Source organism: Triturus cristatus, chromosome 1_2 (genome assembly GCF_964204655.1).
Source record: "Triturus cristatus chromosome 1_2, aTriCri1.1, whole genome shotgun sequence".
In the NCBI taxonomy this organism is placed as follows: domain Eukaryota; kingdom Metazoa; phylum Chordata; class Amphibia; order Caudata; family Salamandridae; genus Triturus; species Triturus cristatus.
Window position 1 is genome coordinate 1007816799 of NC_140580.1, and position 20128 is coordinate 1007836926.

The window sequence follows — 20128 nt, forward strand, 5'->3', positions numbered from 1 at the left end:
ACACAGACTGGTTTTCAGAGAACCCCCCCACAAAATATAATAACAAATGAGCAATCTAGTGGCTAGTCTGGTCTGAGTGTTGTGAGGTGCATTATGGGTTAATTCAGTGGCATTCGTAGGTAAATGCTTGCTTCATCCACGTCAGGACATGTCTCCTGGGAGATAACATACTAATTGCTCACCTACACACACCTATCCACGTCAGAACAGTAGTCCCTCTAGGGAGGGGAACTGTAATGCTCTCAAAATAGTTATTCTCTTTTTATAGTGGATTTCCAGGCCTGGTCGTTGAAGTAGTGAGACCCTGCGGTGGGGCTTTAAATGCAGCGCTTGTCCGCTCTGTCCTGTCACCCCAGAGGAGGTCCCTATAAACAGTTCCTGTTTCCCTTTACTCTGGGACATCAGTACATGTTATTGCACATACACATGGAGCGCCAGTGCTGCTGAGAACAGCATCTTGATGCTTAAAACTTGTACTGTCATCTTGAGGGTGAGAAATCTAGTTCACACATTTGTAATCATTTTATCATTTCCTGAAAATGTGTGTACTTATTGCAACGTGTTGTTAGATTGCATGGACGTGATTTATAATTCGCACATGAATACAGTTTCTAATGAAATGTAATTGGCTGTCCCTTGTGAAATATTGCTGACGTTCAAGCTTGTTTCTAGGTGGAAGACCTTTGGAATATTTGCTTCTGTGATACCAAAAGTTGTGTGACAGTTACAGGAGTAGGAAAAAGAGAGAATGAGATACCTCTGTAAGCACTTCAGACACAGCACTTTATGTATTTAGTTAGGTGTGATAAAAAATCTGTTTAAAAAAACCTTAGAAATTCATTGAAGAAAACAAAGGTTAACGTAATATTATAGTTAGGTGAATTTGTCAGTGACAACATCAACATTTTGAACACAACAAACCACATAAATTTACCAGTTATAGTTATCAGAGCTAACTATAACGTGCACCCCCGCCATGCATTACTTAGAACCTCAGATATTACATCACTCACGACATGTTCTATGACATCATTTATGACATCACTGGTGGCCACCTGGCCCCCCTCCCCATATAAAGTATTTTTAGCCTTCGGGTGAGATCCCTGCGGCCTTTGCAGGCTCAGAGAGGGGAGCCATGCAGCACTTCTTCCCTTTATGAACACAGCCCGGGGGGTGGAGGGGTGAGTTCCCCGGGGCACAACGTTATTAAATGCGGCCCAGCTGCCATTGTTTCCCCCCTGATCCCGCAAGGGTCCAGAGAGATTTGTGCTGGTTATTTTTCTTTTTTCCTCAGGGGGCCCTCTGGGTCCCCCCCGTGGGGCCTAGGGGGTCAGGGTATCCCTACCCTGCCCCCTTATATTATTATTTTTGTTAACCTCAGTACAGAGGACTATGTCTTTGAGTTCTGCAATGGCTGCCAGCGATATTTTTCTCATGTTGCTGGCAGCCAATCAGAGTGCCCGCTCCTGTGGGAGTCTGACTCCTACGGGAGCAAGATTGTCTAAGGGAAATAAAGCTCTCTGGGCAAATCAGACAGCTCTATTTTTAAATTGGGGCTCCTGCGAGAGTCTTGAGAAACCCAACCTACTAGATATACTATTATTTTTGTCCCTTAATTTCTCCAAAACTACTGACTGGATTCACACTAAATTGAAAAAAGCACAATCTGTGGATCAAGATCTAGCTTCTTGTCAAATTTGGTGTAATTCGATTGAGCAGTTTTTGTTGTATCTTTGTCTATGAAGTTTGTGGAAAATGCAAGGGGATTTTACATTTTGGACCCCCTTCCTTTAAACCCCTCTCCCCCTGCTTTATGGATCACCCTGAAACTTTACAGGAAGGAGTTGTGGTGAATAAACTTTTTTCTGGAAAGTTCTGTGTAGATTTGTCAAACGAGGCCATAGTTATTAGCAAACCAACCAAAAAATGTTCTTTCTATGGAAAAGCAGACTTAACTATAACTAACTAGAGGTGACCGCCACTATATATATATTATAGTTGGGAACACATTTAAATAGGAAATGGATGATTTGGTTTTCTAATACCTTTGGCATCGTTTCACAAATCTTCACACAACTGGAAAGTTTTGGGGTGATCTGTCAAGTGGGGGCCCAGAAAAAGGGGGCCCGAAAATGCATTTTCCCCATGCAATTGTTCATAGGAAATTGAACAGCGATACAGAAATAAACGGCTGAATGGAATTACACCAAATTTGGCAGAAAGCTAGATCTTTTCCCAGAAAACGTCCTTTTTTTGATTTTGTGTAAACCGTTCAGTAGTTTTTCAGAAATGAAGGTTCAAAATGTATGTACACTTCAAGCAGCAGGGATCTGCGGACCCGACAGATCAAAAGATTTGATAAGATTTGTCTCTGTCAACATCAGCAAAGATGTTGCGGCAGGCATTTTAGGACTTTGTAACTCAGTCTCTGTATCCTGAAAAGATGATGAAATACATACATGAGGGGGCAGTGTAGGGATACTCTGACCCCCCAGCCTTGGTGGTATTTCTTTTTCAAAACGTTTTACATGATGTCAGTAAAAAAAAAAAAAAAGTGCAAAAGAAAGAATTGATGGATGGAATGCTGAATAATGCAAACATTCCCCCCCAGTCACAAGGACCTGGGTTTAATCCATCATTCTTTGGCTCACCACACCACCCTAGTTTGGACCCAGCCATATCCAAATCAGTCTTGACCCTGTTCCTTATCGGAACAGTCCAGCCCGAACTGCCAAGTCAGGTCCTCCCTGGACCAGAAACAAAAATCCTAGGACCGGTTTCAGGGCATCACCCCTCAGCAGCCAGGCTAGCTTGAATAAAGGGCACACTCTTAATTTTGAAGCCAGCGGGGTGGGCTAGGGCTCAGGGTCTGTGTATTATAATTTAAAGGGGAGGGAGGTATGCAGCTCCCCTTCCCAGCCATTAAATGGCCACAGTGACTGCATCACCTGGGGCCCATTGAAGTAAATATTTGGGGAAGGGGGCATAGGGCCCCACTTGACTTGCCGTAAAAGGGCCCCATTGGGACCCATCCTAGAGGATTGAATCCTAGCAGTGTTCCGGGTACCCATCCCCTGGGACATTGCTGTTCTGTGCTGCGGAGAGGGAGGGCAGGGAGCTGAAATGCAACTCTGAGCCCAGGCTCTTGCGGACAGGGAACATAGGTTTGCTCCCATCCAGTGGGAGAAGAAACAAATGCTGCAACGCCAGGTAAGAGCAAACCAATGGCGCAGGCTCCCACGGCACCCAGGATAGGTGCTGAAAGGGGTGCATAGGCCTCCCTCTGTGAGGATGAGTGCTGGCTGGGGCCCTGGAGGTGTCACGGGCGCCATGGGCCTCCCCTGGGACCCTCAATGGTTTCATGTTGTTGGGTGGCCCAGGTGGGAATGATGCAAACTTAAAATAAAACAACGGTACGGTTGGCGAACCAGCAGGGCCGCAGGGGCCTTCGCCCCCCCCTACAGCAGCCAACGTATGGATCAATTCTTGAGAGCCCTGGTTGTGCACCCTCAAACATTTTTAAAAAGTAAGAAAAAGAAACACAAGCATGAATATGAAATTGTCTGAACACCTGATTATTTCATCTTTTCTTAAATTCTACATCACTCATGACATGTCCTATGACACTGCTGATAACATCACTTATTACATCTGAAATTACATCATTGATAACAACACTGTGCATTGCAGGAAGCGAGTTATAGGTACTTCATTTAGCTATAGCTATAACTGGTCAGTGGTTCTTTGAGGTACAAAAAAAATGGCTGAACGGAATTACACCAACTTCGGAAGAAAGTTAGAACTTTACACAGAAAGCATATATGTTGTTATTTGATGTAAATCTGTTCATCTGTATTCAAGCAATTTGCCTTTAAAGATGTGCTCAGGTTGTAATGAAGGGGTTAAAAAGTTAAATATATCTGGACTGTTGGTGTCCAGGTATGTTCTGATTCTCCACTTAAAGGATCCTAGCTAATCCTGATTGGCTGGCCACAGCGTGAAACATATGTGGTAGCAGTGATTACGGATCTCAAGGACATGGTCCCCACGTCCTGAAAATGAATTAAAAAAACATAATATAAGGTGGCAAGATGAGCACACCCCGATCCCAATGGGTATGTGAGGGTGTTTCAAAGGGACCCCTGCCCTCCCTTGATTGGCCGGCCACAACAGGGACACCATGTTGTTACTGTCATTATAGGACTAGAAGACATGATCCCCATTGAAATGCTTTGTAGTGAACTCTAGATTTTGAGGGGCACAACAGGAGCACATGTAAAGGGTGATTTTACACACAATATAAATGATTTGTTGGTGGTACCATACTAATTTTAGTAATAGCGATATGTCATAAAGTGATTTTACCCTATGAAAAATGGTGAACTTTTGCTCGGGTTTGAAGAACCATGCTCGAACGAAAACTGTTTCTCGTATGATTTTCTCCTAGAGGCTATGGAAGGTGCTCCAGAGGCTAAAATGAGAAAATATTTTCTATAATTTCACACTACCTGCCTCAGCCATGTGATAAAAGGAGGCTGCTTTAGAGTTTGGCGAAGAGGGCGCTCTGTCGGTGACAGAGTTCCTTCTCCGCAAACTGATTGCTCGCTGACCTGATTTACATTAAGGTGGACCTTAAGTATGTTAGTGGCAAAGCCTACTCCGACTCCATTACTGACATACTCCTCCGGCAGCCTGACGCAGGAAGGGCCATCCGAAGTTTGGCCATTAGACTGACTGCCAATTTTAAAGTGGGCAATTGAATGGCCAGTTTTGTTATCCCTGACCATTGTGAAAAACCTGGTGGTGTGGACCTCCAGACTGGTGGTGGCGTGGTGGTGGCGGTTCCAGCCACCACCACACCAGCAGTCCAACCACCCGATTATGACTCGGGCAGTCGGACTGCCCTGGGACTTCCGGCTCTGCCAGGAAACCGCCGTTCCCTGGCATAGGAGCGGCAGTCAGAAGCTGCAGTATGCTTGGCGGGACAGCCATGATCCTGCCAAGCATATTACAAGTTCCCTCTCAGCCCGGCTTCTGCCATGAAAACCCTGGCGGAGAGGAAACAGCTCAAACATATGTGGATGCATACAGGGGGGCATAACATGTGCCCCCTGTGTGCATACACATAGGTTCCTGCACAGCATGGACTTTTGAGTCCATGCGGTGCCTTTTTTAATAGCACCGCCACCTTTAAAAGAGGCACCGCCATGGGACCGCCACACCGCCCGCCTGTCAGACTAAGAAAAAGTCCTAATCTGGCAAGTGGGCGGTGCAAGCCTTGGCGGAGCAGTGGCGCAGCGGTTTGCACCGCCGCGCCACTGTTGTGCCAAAAACTCGTAAATAGGTCCTAATTATCTAGAAATTGCTAAATAAAGTGTTATCCAGACAGTCAGGGTTAGTAGAGTGAGTAGTGTCATAAAACAGTCATCAAAGGGTGTGCCCTGGACAGTGCTCCTCTCTTTTTGATCCGGAAATCTCATTACAGCCAGTTTATAAGTAAGTGACCGGCATGGGTCTAGGACTACATTCAGATGAGGGTGAACTTTGCTTGGATGATTCTCCGAATGCAAATCTCTGACCTGGAGACTGGTCAGTGCACAAGTGTTAGACATCACGTATTCTTACTGCCCACTTATATCCAGTTTATTCTTAGATTCAAACCAGAAAGGAGGCGCTTATTTATAAAAACATTTCCCCATAGACCCAAAGGGGCAGATTTACTATCATTTGACGCAGCACAACACGGCAAGACAACTTGCTGCGCTGCGTCAAATGGAGAGGGCAGGAATGCACCATATCTATTAAGATATGGCACATTCTTATTTTTTTTTAAAGTTATTTTTATGAAACAGTTAGACAAAGAAAACTGTGGCGAGAGAGGATATTTCAATGCAGTGGGTAAAGACAGCAGCATCAATTGACAAAATCCCAAATAATGGTAGCAACATTTTGACATATGATTGCTGCCACAACAATACACAGACCAGCGGTAAGATCCATACCATCACTATTACAAAACATCATGAGTAGTACCACCCAGTGGCTCGCCGAACTCCCTCTATAAGCCTTCCACTTTCCCCATATTTTATTCTATTTCTTTGGACAGCCTCTCCCCACATATACAACCCTCTCAGCCAGCATGCACCAATCCATTTCTCTTCCAGTCCCCCAACCTTGCGCACAATTTGGAAGTAAACATGCGAGCTATGCTTCGCTTGGCTCCCATCACTCCCAATGTAAGCCAGAGTTCACCCATACGACTGGGATCTGTTGCTACCCAAACAGTGAGGAGGCACCATTGGGCCGACTGTGTGAGATCACCCCCACCACTTCATTAAGGCAAGCCAGTACCAAGGTGTGGCACATTTTTGCTCTCTCTCCGCGCTGGTGCACTAGTTGCTGTCATACACCAACGCAGGCCCCGTGTACCATGGTGCAAGTGTGCCTGCACTGCGGGCAGGATTGTGTTTGTGCAGCAGGGGACGCATTCTTGCATAAAAACAATCCTCTGAGGCGTGATTTTTCCTCTTTCTACAAGTGCTGCAGAATGCAGCACACGTAGAAAGAGGAAATAACTATGAGAAATAAACATATTTCTCCTTGTTACGCCTCTCCTGGAAAGGGATAGCAATTTAACACATTCCCATGTTTTCTATTGTTTGTAAATCTGGGAATACACCAAAAACCATAGGTGGATCCATGGGAATACCCATGCTTCACCCATGGAACGCCTTCCCAGGACAGAGCAACGCAAAGGCAGCAATTTGCGCTGTCTTGTGTTACTCCAGATTTACACGCAATGTGGCTCTGCGTAGCATAGTAAATCTTACTTAAGGGCTTGCATTGCCTGTACATCAACTTGTGTGACGCAAGGTCAATGCAATCCCTTAGTAAAACTGGGTAAAACCCTTTGATACATTAAGCCCCTGGTCCGTTCCTCGACAGGATAATCTAACATCATTCACTCATTATCCAGGGAATTCTTTCTCTCGGACAAAGCAGCTTACAGAGGAGAGGGAGTGAACCAATATAACTATTCCTATGCTTACCCTTGCTCACCAGGAGTCTCTGTTCTATGCAAAATTTACCCTACTTGCTCAGATCCAGCACCACAGGTCTATATCAATGCACAAAGTCCTCCATTCATAAAAAAAAGTAATGTAAGTTTGACACGTACCATAGCGGCTGTCTATACACGATATTCATGTAAGTGTCAGATATCTCCATATACATTCTGCACCCCATCATGTCTCGAACATGGGGAGCAAGCTCACATTACCTTGCATTCTTGGATTTTAGAGGCGTGGTCTTTAGGTACAGCCCAGGAGTTACATTAATTGTAACAGTTACAGCAATTGTAAATGATCTATTTTTATTGCGTCCTGCTGGGGTTGGGATTGTGTTGCTGGTGGTTGGTTGTTTGGCAGTGTGGTAGTGATGTGTTGGAATTGAAGTGCTGTTCAGTAGTAGTAGTGTCCACCTTGCCTTCTAACCATGTTACACGTAGACTCATGGAGACTCGTGGAATTAGACAAGAAAGCATTTGTATTAACCTACTGCTTTGAGCAGGAAATTATTTTATCCCCACACGAGGCATTAATGACCTGCAGTTAGATCTTCAGAGTATCTTGAGGATGTAACGCAAGCTAAGAGGTTCAGCCCACATCTTTGAGGTCTGAGATACCATCCCATATGCATCAGTGTCTAGGGCACGGCTGGATTCTATGAAAAGTTGAAAAACAGCCCCCCTCTCAAGACAGTTGGGCATTCAGAAAAGCTCAGAAAGATGCTGCCTCAAAGCAAGGGAGAGTTGCTTCAAAAGAAAAACGAATATTTAGTGTCTGAGAAGAGAGAAGATGTAAGGATGTTGGTGTCAGGTGTGTTGAGTATTCAGACATGGTCTGTGGAGTTCACGCAGGCCATGGCATCCTATGACTTGAGAAGTACCTAGAACTTGGAGGAGGGTCCCGGAAGCTCAACAGAGATGGTTGTTATGAAGATTATTCAGTGATAATGTAGGTGACATAAAAAGTGGTAAAGAGAGTTTGGGATGCTGTCCAAATCTCTTAAGTTGTACGGGGTGTGGTTTCATATTCGATGTACTGCAAATTTTATTTTCAGTACAGCACAAATCCAGAGAGGGATGTATTGAGAATGCAACCAATCCAGGCTAAGAATCTTTAAAATGTCCCAAAAATGAGTTGTCAAAGCTTTTTGGAATGTTGAATAAGTATCTCAAGGAAATGGCTCGCTTCACAGTGGCCAAAAGTTATTTTGTTTTGCAAGTACTAAGGAGAGTTAAAGGGAGGGAACATTTTAGGAGTTTTTGGTCGTTTGCATTTCTGTTTGAAAGTGGCCAATCAAGACTGGAGTCCCCAATAGCGACCCCCGGGGGGCTGCTGCGGTGTGCCAGGTTTGCTGCTTCAGAGGTCTATTGCTCCTTTTTTACTTTGAAAGACTTTGGAGTTAAGGTTCAGTATTTAGCCCCAGCCCTTAAAATGGCAGAATGGCAAGGCTTGCCTGAGATGGACAGGTAGAGAAGGCAGGGTTGTGTGTGGACAAGGCCTCTTCAGATGTGCAGGACTTCCTTCAGAAGAGGAGAGCTTGTAAACGGCCAAAGACTTTCTCCCGTCCTCCAAAATAATAACCACCTTGCCCAGAACCATGCTAGGTGCCACAACCCCACCGCCCATGGATAACAAACAAATAAAGCATTAAACATGTGAAATGAATTCTACCAATGCCAGTGTGATGGGATCTACAGAATAGGAATTTGTGACCGCATCAAGTGTCACACATGCATGTAGTGTACATTGCATTCTACCTTCATGTGTTGGTATGCAGCCCACATACTTTATGTCTAGCAACGCGAGACAAGGCATGACAATCTACACATGTGATATTTTTAAGACTGTGTGAATTGTTGTACAAATAGAATTCACTATTCCTTTGCATACTATGACACTAGGCAACAGCCATGGCGAAACGTAATGGGCTTGGCGGTGCCACCAAAAGGCCGGTGAGAGGCTGGGCTGTCGCTGGAAGGGCGGCTCGCTCAGTGACAGAGACAGACTGTCTTTTAAAAGGCAGGCAACAATCTCTTCAGGATGTCTGGGGCCTCTTCAGAAGGATTTGCTCGCAAGACGGCTGGTCACATAAAGAGGTCTTTCTGTAGAAAGGTAGGTATCTCGTTAGAAGAGGTGGGCTTTCAGAAGGGTGTGACTTCCTTCAGAAGGGACTTGCCTTCATTAGATGAAACGGAGCTCCCTAAGAGGGCATTCTCTCTTCAGAAGAAGAGCGTGGCTCATGGAAATGCACATGGTTAATCCAGGTAGGCGTGGCCCTCAGAAGGGTATCATTCTCACCACAGGGGAGATCTTTACTCAGACAAGAAGGAGTTCCTTAAGAAGTATGTATATTTTATGGGTAGGACTCTGATGGGAAGGAGAGGGCTGAAAGTCGTGGTTCTCGGTGGACTGGGCTTTCTTCACAGCCGCAGGGTTCTCTCAGAAAAGCAGGCTTCTACACAAGGGCATCACCGACAGAAGGCAGTAATGTCTTTCAAAGACAGGATCTCCTCCGATATGTGTGGCTTTCCCAGTAGGGCTTTCTTAAAAGGGCAGGTCACCCTTCAGTAGGGTACAGCTATTCAGATCCTCAAACTCTTTCTCTAAAGGGGAGAGCCTACTGCAGAAAGTCAGAAGGACAAAGCTTCTCTCAAACATAAACAACTTTCTTCAGGCAGAGCAGGACTCTCAAGAAGGCAGAGGTTCAGTCAGATAGACCTGGGTCCCTCGACAGCGCGCATCTCTTCCCTGACAGGCAGGGTAGCAGAAGAGTAGGGATTCATCTACAGGGTGTTAGCTTCCTCAGATGGCAGAGATGCTCCATAAAAAGATGGGCATTTTTTCATATGGGCAGATATCTCCTCAGACGGGCGTGTTGCAGGAAGGGTAAGATCCTTCCTGAAGGACATGACTCTCTGAGAAGGACAGGTCTACTTCAGAAGAGACTGCTTTCCTCACAGAAACACCTCAGAAGTGAATTGTTCCCCGCGGAAAGACAGGTCTCTTATCAAAGGGAGGGGGCTATCCTCAGAAGGGCTGATCCCTTTTCAGAAAGGTGGAGCTTACCAGGGTGTGCCCTCAGAAGGGCAGGGCTCGGGGTCCTGCTCAGAAGTACTATTCACATCACTGTTAACGCGTGTCACTATTACCAAAGGACAAGATGGAAAGCAATTACTGTCATACGACTGTCGCCCTCACCTGGGAATGATTGACGGTGCAAAATTAAATGCCGCTTGGCTTGATTAACGTGCTAGACTCATTTTATTTAAAGAAGCTTGCACCTTTGGAAGTCAGCGAGAGCGAGGGAAAAGAGCAGCTAGGTGTATTACTCTAATTAGCCTCTGTTCCACAAACTGGAAATATTTCTGAGCTGGTCGAGTTTTGCCCAGTAAGCAAAAAGACGAGGAGGTGAAGCATCTGCATATCTAAAAATGAAATCCCCTGATGACCAAAAGCAGAAGGGCCCTGGAGCTGCAAGAGAGCCTGCCTTCCGCTGTCAGCCTCCTCGGAGCGCATGGTGTCCCACTTACCTTCCAGCTGCTGCGCCCCCTCCCTCCACGTGTTAGCTGCTGCTACTGCAAAAGCAACAGCCGGTGATGCATGGTCTTCTTACCCAAGGGAGGCACTGTTCCAAAATCTGTCACAGAGCAATGCAAACTTACATGAAGCTGAGGGCAGTCTAACAGTTTCACAAAATGGTGTCATAATACACTGCATGTAGTCTGCTGGTGGTGACATATAACAATGTACAGTGTCTGCTGATGGTACCATATTACAATGCACGTGCCTGCTGGTGGTGTAATATAACAATGTACGGTGTCTGCTGGTAGTATCATATAACAATGTACGGTATTTGCTGGTGGTATCATATAACAATGTACAGTGTCTGCTGATGGTATTATATTACAATGCACGGTGTCTGCTGGTGGCATCATATAACAATGTACAGTGTCTGCTGATGGTACCATACAACAATGTATGGTGTCTGCTGGTGGTGTCATATAACAATGTACAGTGTCTGCTGATGGTATCATATTACAATGCATGGTGCCTGCTCATGGTATCATACTACAATGCACAGTGTCTGCTGGTGGTGTAATATAACAATGTACGGTGTCTGCTGGTAGTATCATATAACAATGTACGGTACCTGCTGGTGGTATCATATTACAATGCATGGTGTCTGCTGGTGGTGTCATATAACAATGTACACTGTCTGCTGATGGTATTATATTACAATGCACGGTGTCTGCTGGTGTCATATAACAACATACGGTGTCTGCTGATGGTATCATATTACAATGCATGGTGTCTGCTGTTGGTATCATACAACAATGTACGGTGTCTGCTAATGGTATTATATTACAATGCATGGTGACTGCTGTTGGCGTCATATAACAATGTACGGTGTTTGCTGGTGGTATCATATTACAATGCACGGTGTCCACTGGCGGTGTCATATAACAATGTACGGTGTCTGCTGGTAGTATCATATTACAATGCACGGTGTCTGCTGGTCGTATCATATAACAATGTACGGTATCTGCTGGTGGTATCATATTACAATGCACAGTGTCTACTGGTGATGTCATATAACAATGTACGGTGTCTGCTGGTGATATCATATTACAATGCACGGTGTCTGCTGGTGGTATTATATAACAATGTACGGGGTCTGCTGGTGGTATCATATTACAATGCCCGGTGTCTGCTGATGATGTGATATGACAATGTAAGATCTCTGCTGATGGTATCATATTACAGTGTACAGTGTATGCAGATTCTTCGACATGACAGTGCACGGTCTCTGCTATTGGTGTGGATATTACTGTTGGTTATAGGTTATAGCATACGGTGTCTACTGATTTTTCTTTAAACTAGTTTTTATTAAGCAATTCGCAAACAGTGCCATCGTCACAGCAGTGTATGACATGGATTTGCTACAACAGTAATGACGATGCAACAGTGCATAAAATGCAGACGGTTCATAGCACGGGGAAACATGAGTAATATAGGCAAGTGTGTGTGCACAGTTACAGAAAGGAGGAAGAGAAAGTGGGGGCGGGGGTAACAACACAAACACACACATCCAGAGCTCAGAGTCGTCCAGTCCTTACCCGCACACAGTGCAGTGTCTACTGATGGTGTGATGTTGCAGTGTATGGTGTCTGATGAGGGCGATATTAGGATACACAGCATTTGGGAGGGTTTCATATTACAATGTATAAAATCTGCTCATGGTGTGGTGCTAAAATGCACACTACCTGCTGACGTGTGACATTACATTGATCTGTATTTGCAGATGGTTTGATATTGCAGTGCATGATGTGTGCTGACGCTGAGTTATCACAATGTAGGGTTTCTCCTCTTGTCTGATATTCCAGTGTGCGTGTGCAGCGCATCCACTGATGTGTGATATTACAGTGTAGAATATCTACAGATCGTGTGAACTTAAAATCAATTTTACACTGTAACTGTTTATGTGTTTTATGGACAATTGTCCAAATAAACCTATTTTCTACCTTAAAATGCACAACATTTGCAGATGCTTTGATATTATTGTATGGTTGGCTATTGCAATATCGTATTTCAGTCTTCTGGTGGCGTGATATTACAGTCTGCAGTTTCCACTTACCTGCAGTATTACAATATACAGTGTCTGTTGCCGGTGTTATATTACATTATGCAATATTTAGTGATGGTTTAAGATTACAGTGTATGGGAATCGTATCATTTGATAATCTACTACTTCTGCTGATGGGGTAATATTACAGAGTGCAGCATCCACTGGTATGTGATTATACAACGTAAGATATGAGTTGATGGTATCTGAAATTATAATGTACCATATTTACTGATAGCTTGATATTAGAGCGTATGTTAACTACGGTTGATGTGATATTCCATTCTACAGTATCAGCTAATGGTATGATATTGTAATGTAACACATCTGTTGGTGGTATATTACAGTGTGTGGTGTTATCTGCTGATGTATGATATTACAATTTACTGTATATACTGTTGGTATGATATTGCGATAGTATCATGTAGAGAGTTGGCAATCAAGTGCCATACAGGCTTTCTAGTGGTGGTAAACAAATGTATTCTTCTGAAGATGTGATAATACAGTGAAGGATAAATGGTGGTATTGTGATGGTACAGTACATACATTGAAGGTGTGATTTTTTTTAATGCATGATCACTGTTGGTGGTGCTGGTAATAGTGTAGGGTATGAACAGATGGTGTAACAGGGCAGTGCATGCAATCTGCCTGTGGTGTGCTAAGGCAATGCACGGTAACTGTTGTGATTCTATAGTAACAGTGCAGGTGTTGCCTGGCGGTGGTACAGCGAAGCGTATCCACAGGTTGTGTCGTGTCAGTTGATGGTGTTGCTGGGAAACGCGGGGCATCTGCTGATGATGTGAAATTGTTATACATGTTATCCACTTATAGAATGAAGTACAATGTGTGGTGTTAGATCATGATGTGATAGTACACTGCAGGCTGTGCAGTAATGTTGTGATAGTTGAATAGTAGAGCGCATGGTGTTTACGCATGGTATTGGCAAGATGCAGGAAATCTGCTGATGGTAAGAAACTTGAACAAGCATTGACAACGCCAATAGGTCTCACATATGAGAGTTATTGGCTTTGGAGGCTTCTGTGCAGCATGCCAAAACATAATTTCGGAAAGAGCTCTTTTGTGCGATTAGCACTAATGCACTTTCTTTTTCTAAAAAACCTGGAAAAAACCCAAACGGGGAAGTGGATTGTGGGACGAGGAAACACGGAGGGAGGCAGGGTGGGAGAGAGCGACGCGTATAGGGGAAGGACACGTGAGAACACAATGGGGAAGCACATGGACAATGAAAGGTGGACTGAAGGAGCTAGGAAGGCAATCAGACAACGGAGGGTGGGTGAGTGTGACTGGAGCAGCAAGCTGACAACAGAGGGTGGACAGAAGGGGCTAGGAAGCCAATCAGACAACGGAGGGGTGACAGAAGGGGCTAGGAAGCTAATCAGACAACGAAGGGTGGACAGAAGGGGCTAGGAAGGCAATCAGGCAACGGAGGGTTGACGGAAGGGGCTAGTAAGGCAATCAGACAATGTTGTAACTGGAGCAGCAAGCTGAAAACAGGGTGGACAGAAGGGGCTAGGAAGGCAATCAGACAACGGAGGGGTGACAGAAGGGGCTAGGAAGGCAATCAGGCAACGGAGGGTTGACGGAAGGGGCTAGTAAGGCAATCAGACAATGCTGTAACTGGAGCAGCAAGCTGAAAACAGGGTGGACAGAAGGGGATAGGAAGGCAATCAGACAACGGAGGGGTGACAGAAGGGGCTAGGAAGGCAATCAGACAATGTTATAACTGGAGCAGCAAGCTGATAACAGAGGGTGGACGAAAGGGTCTAGAAAGGCAATCAGACAACGGAGGGTGGACGGAAGGGGTGAGGAAGGCAATCAGAAAACCGAGGGTGGACGGAAGGGGCTAGGAAGGCAATCAGACAATGGAGGGTGGACAGAAGGGGCTAGGAAGGCAATCAGACAACGGAGGGTGGATGGAAGAGGCGAGGAAGGCAATCAGAAAATGGAGGGTGGACGGAAGGGGATTGGAAGGCAATCAGACAACGGAGGGTGGACGGAAGGGGCTAGGAAGGCAATCAGAAAATGGAGGGTGGACGGAAGGGGCTAGGAAGGCAATCAGGCAATGGAGGGTTGACGGAAGGAGCTAGGAAGGCAATCATACAATGTTGTAACTGGAGAAGCAAGCTGATAACAGAGGGTGAACGGAAGGGGCTAGAAAGGCAATCAGACAACGGAGGGTGGACGGAAGGGGTGAGGAAGGCATTCAGAAAACAGAGGGTGGAAGGAAGGGGCTAGGAAGGCAATCAGACAACAGAGGGTGGACAGAAGTGGGTAGTAAGGCAATCAGACAATAGAGGGTGGACAGAAGGGGCTAGGAAGGCAATCAGACAAAGGAGGGTGGACGGAAGGGGCTAGGAAAGCAATCAGACAACGGAGGGTGGATGGAAGGGTCGAGGAAGGCAATCAGAAAATGGAGGGTGGACGGAAGGGGCTTGGAATGCAATCAGACAATGGATGGTGGATGGGGCAATCAGACAACGGAGGGTGGACGGAAGGGGCTAGGAAGGCAATCAGACAATGGAGGGTGGACGGAAGGGGCTAAGAAGGCAATCAGACAACGGAGGGTGGACGGAAGGGGCTAGGAAGGCAATCAGACAACGGAGGGTGGGTGGATGTGACTGAAGGAGCAAGCTGACAGTGGAGGGTTGGTGGGAGGGGCTTGGTAAACAAGCTGAAAATGGAGGGACTGCAGGAGTGGGCTAGGAGGGCAAGCCGACAATTGAGGCTGGGGCAACAAGCTTGTGGTAAATAAAATAAATATTACCGGACTGAATTTCATGCGGAATCTTAAATTAAAGTAAATAGCTCAAAATAACAAGAGGCAGAATCCGTGGTATAAGAGGTTTCTAATGGGCTTTATTCCATTCAAAATGGCCGACTCGAGTCGCGGCCCTCAGGTTCCGTCACCACGAAGGTTCAGGAAGTGAAGTACAATAATTTATTAACAGACATGTATTTTTATAATAAGTACATTACAATGAAACGAATGTAGAAGGCGTAACATTTGATAAGAAAAATGACGTGACAGTGACATAATCGAAACTAGGCGTAATAAGGAATAAAAGAAACATGATTGGTTAGAATTATCAGACATAGGTGGATCTATAAGATAATACTTGGCATAGATGCGCGCGCGGCAGCATGACGTGTAATTGACGTGCAACTAGGGGGTGAAGGGGACTTGACATTTAGCTCTACATGTGGAGACGAGAAGTCTGGGGTCAAGTCATCCTAATCCCAAATCATATCTAACATCCTATGTTTAAAGAACTATGTTATCCACAAGGAAGAGACTCTCGGACAGAATCTATTCTATACTGACTGTGTGCGTGTACAAGCGTCTAAGTGTCTATATGAGATGCGAGGGGCAGAAAACTTTCCATGGCAACAGGGCTATGAATCACTTGCAGGAGGACGGAAAGGCTGAGTCCTTTGCTTGTGAGCTAAAGGAAATGTTTACCTAAATCACTGGACAGGAATGCATCGGCTGGAGAGCAAAATAGATAATTCGAAGGTGAAATACAACTTCTTGGCAGACAGGCGAAAACTGGCCGAGGCAGGCACCGTTAGCTGCACAGGGAGTAGGACAAAGTTCATGGATACAGATGCGAGCTCAAGCTGAAGCTGTCAGAGACAGAGAGCAGGGAAAGGCTTTGAGGACAGAATCGGGCCTACTCGCCTGAACTGTAAAAATGGAGTAACTTAGCCATATAAAGTCGGTGGCCTTTCATACTAAGGAATCGAATATCCAGCCCATTGATGGCGGATCTGACAGAGAACATGTTGACAGTAGACACACATATGTTTGCGTCTTAGAAACTGGAACTGGAGGGAACATACATGTACTTGTAACATGCATATAAAACCGTTGGGGTCCAAGATAGGGGACATAACTGATCAGGAAAATCCACATTTCCACATTCCCTCCTTGTCCCCTTCTTGCCCTTCACGAGACATCAATCTTCATCATTCCATTGATTTGCTCATGGAGCATCATTTCTTCTTCTTTCTTCTTCCGGGATCTTGAGCGAAAACTTTGATGTGGAATACACGATGTGGCACACAGACCACAAATCGCTGGTCCACATTGCAGGCATAGACAACAACTGAAGAGCATAAGAAGGCCAATACCTAGGAAGGATAGAACTCTCCATCCCCAGGCTGATATCACACTCCAAAACCACCCGGACCACGTCCAAGTGCCTGGATTCTCGTGTATCTGGCTTACAATCTTATGAAGGCGTGTTATAGCTTTATATACAGATGGCGAATTTTCTGGTATGAATATGCAGCAGCTGGATCCGATGACCCTGCAAGCTCCGCCCCTATCGGCCAGGATGACGTCAAGGACAAGACGATTCTGGAGAACAACAATTCTCATCACTGATTGTTCCTCTGTCAGATTGCCTAGGGCGGCTATAGTCTCGTTTACTACAGCTTCAAGAGTCTTGGTGAGTCTGCGTATCAGCTTACTATTTGATATAGTACCTATATAGGGAAAGATACCTTTATTGAAATCTACATACTTGTCCCATGATGTCTCAGTATAATCGACAACTGGGAGATCTCTTTGCTCTCTATTGTGTACTAAATGAACATTTCGATAATAATCAGGGGGAGCTAGGAAAACAGGTGGCAAAAGGAATGCTATGTAACAGGTACCATCCCAATCTAGAGGCAGACGCATATATGCAGTCTGACCACATATGAAGTAGGAATGGCGAGAAGCTCTAAATGAAGATTTACCTTGATCACTATATTCTACTGTAGTAACGCATTGGCTATGGCCCATGTGTTTGGAACCAACTTTTCTAACACATAATTCACCCTTAACTGGAAATACTGACATAGTGGGCAGAATTAGTTCAACTTCGGATTTGACATTCAAAATCATAAGATTAGGTGTAAAATTACCTAATTTATACACTTCATTTTCTAGATCAGTTCCTGTTCTACTGAGGTGACCCTCCTTATTAGGGTGACAGACTTTGAATAAAACTAGATTCAGATTTCCCCATATCCAATGTTGTTGATAAACTGCTGTGTCTGGGTCTATGGAATTTAATAAACTAAACCATGCTCCACAGGAGCCATTGTGTGTGAACGGATGTGGAAAGAAAGGCAGAACTCCTTTGTTATTCTGATAGGGAGGGAGTCGGCCACACACCCAACAATTGGTCGCATTACTAGTCTGATGGGAATGATGTAACATACTAATGAATGTGTTATTGCGCAGCGCAAGTCTATAGGATAATTCATGTGGCGGTAGGTCACTAAAAGAATGTTCATCAGTTATATTGAAAACACGTTTAGAAACAGGATGATACATATGCAAAATCATACTCGTAATAATTACTAAAATACTCAATAAAAACAAAATTAATAATGTCACAATACAGTGGTTACGCAGTAATTTACAATAAGCATGTCGTTTCATTATGATTCTGGACTCTACATGATTCAGACCTAAGGGATACATGTCGGGACAGATTCAACCGCTTCACCTTGGAGAGGACTTAAACAATCAAATCGTCCGACAGTTTAGATCTGGACCTGAGTTTCTGTTTATAGCACTGAGAGTCATTCAGTTCAACAAAAGGAAGTTTTGAATCAGTCTGTGAGGGAGTGCAGGGCACAGTGTCTATATCTGAAGGTAGTCCATGAAATTTTTTTACGTGACTGGAATGAATCCACCCTTTTCGTCCCTCGATCTTCACGGCTGTTCTTGTGGTCAACAGGACCAACTTGGGTGCTTTCCACCTGGGCTCCAATTGACTCTTCCTGTCGAAATTTCTCACAAAGACAAGATTACCCGGAACAACGTCATGGGGTTTCGCCTCAGTGTTGTCGGGAAAGGCTGCAGCTACCTGTGAACGAGAAGATTGTAGTGCAGACATCAAGGAAGCCAGGTAATCTGTCAGCATATTACAGTCAACATCAGTTATTTTACGTGGTATAGGCGTCCCCCACATATTCGGCGGTCTACCAAAGATCACCTCATACGGGGATAGCCCTGTTCTAGAGTGTGCTACCATTCTCATGTAAAAGAGTGCAACTGGTAATGCTACTATCCAGTCGACACCTTTCTCTCTACATATTTTGGACAGTCTGATTTTCAGTGTCTGGTTATGTCTTTCTACGAGACCTGCTGCTTCGGGGTGTCGGACACAGTGGAATTTCCACTGATATCCCAACAGGAGTGAGACATGTTTCATTAATTCGGATGAGAAAGGCTGACCGTTATCTGAATATACAACACGTGGTAAACCGTACCGTGGGAAGAATTCTCGAACTAGCTGCTTGGCAGTAGTCGAGGCAGTGTAATCTGATACGGGATACGCCTCTGTCCAACGGGAGAGAGCGCAGACAACTACAAGGACATATTTGAATCCTCGACAACGTTTCATCTGAATATAATCCATCTGGAGGACTTCAAAAGGATGGTCAGGAGGCTGAAATCCACCCTGCTCTACGGGAACACTCTTTCCTGGATTAAACTGACAACATATCATACAGGTACGAACTTTTTGTTTAGCTGCTGCTCGTAAATGTTTGTTGAACCAAATGTGCTGAATGCTGTCTAGCATAGCCTTCTCTCCTAAATGTGCTGGACTGTGAACTGTAGCTATAATGGCTTGAACCATGGAATCGGGGAGAAACCATACAGATTTCTCCTTCGTCATCCATCCTTGATCTGTCTGGATCCCTCCTAGTTCAGTCCATTTCTTTATTTCTTCTGCTGTGGCATGTGTCTGTATGTCAATTACGTCAAGTGTGGGATCCTTAATTGTCATACACTGTGTTGGTGTCTGAACTATTGGCTTTGTCATGTCTAATGTGCGATTCTGAGCAGTCTGTTTAGCTGTTCTGTCAGCTAAATCATTGCCTTGAGAAATGGTATCAGTAACCTTCGTGTGTGCTTTACATTTCATAATCGATATAGCAGTGGGTAGATGTATTGCGTCTAACAAGGCATGAATGAGGGGTCCGTGCTGAATGTGGGCACCATGGGACGTTAGATAACCTCTCTCTCGCCACAGCACGCCGAAGTCGTGTACAACTCCGAATGCATAACGTGAGTCAGTGTATACATTAACTTTCTTATTTGTGGCTTGAATACAGGCTTGCGTTAGAGCAATAAGTTCTGCTGCTTGGGCTGACAGAATATCTATACAATGTGTCTCAATAACTTCAGTGTCTGTTGTGACTGCATACGCGGCCACTAAATCTCCTGTACTTGCTCTCATGCATGATCCGTCTACATACAACGTCAGGTCTGGATCTAACAATGGAACGTCTGTCAAGTCTTGTCTAGGTTTCGTCTTTATTTCAATGATTTCAACACAATCATGAGCTAGTGGGTCTGTTCCAATTACAGGTAATAGTGTAGCAGGATTCAATGTATTACACCGTCGGA

General features: G+C 44.9%; 1 protein-coding gene across 1 annotated transcript in view; it reads left to right on the forward strand.

Annotated features, from left to right (window-relative positions):
- The window catches only part of CACNA1B (calcium voltage-gated channel subunit alpha1 B), a 1044174-nt gene that overhangs the window by 15784 nt on the left and 1008262 nt on the right, over nt 1-20128 (forward strand). The window lies entirely within an intron of this gene.